The following is a 2,830-nucleotide window of genomic DNA, read 5'->3' on the forward strand; positions in this document are numbered from 1 at the left end:
TTACCATATAATTATATCAATATTCATTCAATTAGAAATCTCATTTTATTTTAGAGTTTTGTATCAAATCTGTTTTGAGCTCGGGCTACATCAATTTCGAACTTAGACCATTATGAGTTTGAGTTTTTTTTACTCAAATTTTATCATATTCGTTTTTTTTGAAATTATTTAACACGAATTTCCTCAATCTCAAATTATGAACTCTTTAAATTTGAAATGGTTTGGCTCGAATTTCAATGTGCACCCTAACACTAACGAGTGTGTTTAGAATTTAACTTTTAGAAAGTGCTTTTGGGACCAAGACGTTCACTCATTTACGCTTCTCAAGCAGCTTTTCAATTGCATTTTCAATCACAGCAATGCTAAACTAGCCCTAATTCATTCCTTTTCTTAATTAGGCTTAAACCACCTTCAACTGAGGCAAAAGATTTTGAAAAAAACCTTGAAACTTTCTTCAAGATGAAATAATGCATCAAACGATTATACAAGTCAAAATGTTTAGAGGCACCTTGCCTGCAGAGTCGACAAGAAACATGTAAAAACAATGTATATCATTCAGCTAGAATGTCAATCTTCAAGGACCAAACTCACAATCTCATGGCCTGTTGACGTTGATTGGACGTATTAGCAACAGTGGCCAAACCCAACATATGGCACGCCCGGACTCAAACTAAAGAAATGATGAAAAAGAAAATAAACATGATTCCATAGTAGTATACTGAAGCTCAGGCGCACTCTAAGCATTAGAACCATATTGCCTGAAGCACAAGCTGCAAACTTTCCTAAGACTAATTATTCACATAAGCTGAGATGTATATTCTGACAATAAATCGAAACACATTTTCTCAAAAGTCTAGTTACTATAGAACTACAGGTTACCTGAGTTTTGCTGTCCTAAATCCAAACTTACTCGCATAATTTCTGGTTCTAGGAGAATAGATAACATTTAAACTGAATAGTCAGCACTTCTCAACGTTTACTTTTCACACACTCCAACTTCTGATCAGCCTCCTTAACTGCTTGGACAAGATGGGAAATCCGATACTTGAGTTTTTCATTTTCCATGGTCAGCTGCTTAGCCTACAAGCAACAAGTCAGCATGCTACAAACCCTACTGTTTTCCACAGAATATAAGACAAAGTTTCAACTACCTTTTCTCGCTCTGAAAGCGCCTCAGCATTTGCAACTTCTAACTTTGCCTGTAATTCACTTATTAATGGGAAGGCTCCTGATTTCCTACATCTATATCGCCAACATTTAGTAACCTCATTATAATCTAATTTATGTAAGCATAACCCAGTTGAAAATGGAATACATAAATACATCAACCATTACCTTTATGCCTGCTAGAACGGCTTCTAGTCTGGACAACCGTTCCTTGATACAGAAAGCAAAATAGAAGTAAGCAGAGCACAGAAAGTAATATCAGAAAAGGCTTAAAGTAAAAATAATTCCTTAACTATGCCCCATTTTTGCTTTAAGACCATAAACTATTTTTTGGTTAAAATAAGTCCTTAAACTATTATATGTGATCAGTCTAAGTCCTACCATTTTTTCAGTTAGAAAAATTTTTCAGCCAATGAAATGTGACATGTCACACAAAGGTAGGTACTTGTTGTGACAAAAAAACAGTTTAGGGGATTAAAGAAAAAGGATAATTAGTTTAGGGCTTATTTTGACCAAAAATAGTTTAGGTACTTAAAGTGGTCACATAATAGTTAAGGACTTATTTTGACCAAAAAATAATTTAGGGGCTTAAAGCAAAAAAGAGCACAGTTTAGGTACCTTTTTTTAGTTTAAGCCTATCAAAAAATCCAATGTTTATGAATTGACATTGAAAATAATAATTTAATCACATCCATTCATAGGCGTTTCAAAGGAAACCAAATTCAACAAGTTCTGATTATTCAACAAGGTACAAGTCAGAAACTACATAAAATCACAGGTACGAGCCATAAGGTACTTTCAGGGGTTGAAAATGGACATTGCTAAACAAATAGCTAGGCCAAAAATCCAGTTGTGCACAAATGGAAAGCTATGCAGATTTATTTCAAAAGGGAACATAAATCAGGCCAAGGCAATTTCCATGACTGCTCAAACGATAACAATGGAAGAATTAAACATCTCTAGTAACCCACCGTAAGAATCTAATTAGGGTACGTCCATTGAACGCCATTGCTGGAGAAAATGATGAAGAAATACATTTGACAATTAAAAACGGGGTTCAAACTTCAAACCCAGAAAGAAAAAATGCAGATTAAGAGAATCCTTTATCCAGAATTAGGCAAATACTGAGTTTTATTGGGAAAAAATAAGTTATTTTAACAAGATTACTAATCTATGAGCATTCCGTACCAAAACATAAAGCAAAACTAAAAAAATATGTTCAACGATGAAAAAGAAAAGCGTAAGTAAAAGAATTGCAAACCTCGGCCTCGATAGCTCTCTTGTAGAAGGGCTTGAGGAGCTCTTCACTCGCCATGTTTGGTTTCGTTTAAACTTAAAACTCTGATTTAAACCCTAATTAGTGGTTCTATTCAGAGCATAGTCCACGCTCGTTTTAGTTGCTTCCACGCAGATTAACACTGTTGATTTGTGTGGAAGCAGCAAAATAAAATAAAATAAAAATTGTTATATATATACAAACTAATTTATACCACATGTATTCTAAAAGTAGGACAGATAGTCTCTATTATAATGTATTTTTATTGTGTCTTCAAAAAATATAAAATTGTCATTAAAGTTAATGGAAAATTGCTGTAAGTTTATCTTTTAAAAAAATAACGACGTATGAATTAGAATTAATAAAATTATATAATAATAAATTTAA

The 2,830-nt window shown here is 33.1% G+C and overlaps 1 long non-coding RNA gene across 1 annotated transcript; it reads right to left on the reverse strand.

Annotated features, from left to right (window-relative positions):
- Window positions 1–445: 445 nt before the first annotated feature.
- Window positions 446–2,576, reverse strand: LOC120146623. The gene is made up of 4 exons (XR_005518242.1): window positions 2,429–2,576; window positions 1,336–1,377; window positions 1,152–1,242; window positions 446–1,080 (listed from the first exon to the last, which is right to left on the reverse strand). It is a non-coding gene; the product is annotated as an uncharacterized LOC120146623 (long non-coding RNA).
- Between the last annotated feature and the right edge of the window lie 254 nt (window positions 2,577–2,830).

The sequence above is a fragment of the Hibiscus syriacus genome, unplaced genomic scaffold (assembly GCF_006381635.1).
Source record: "Hibiscus syriacus cultivar Baekdansim isolate YM2019G1 unplaced genomic scaffold, ASM638163v2 tig00110930_pilon, whole genome shotgun sequence".
NCBI lineage: Eukaryota > Viridiplantae > Streptophyta > Magnoliopsida > Malvales > Malvaceae > Hibiscus > Hibiscus syriacus.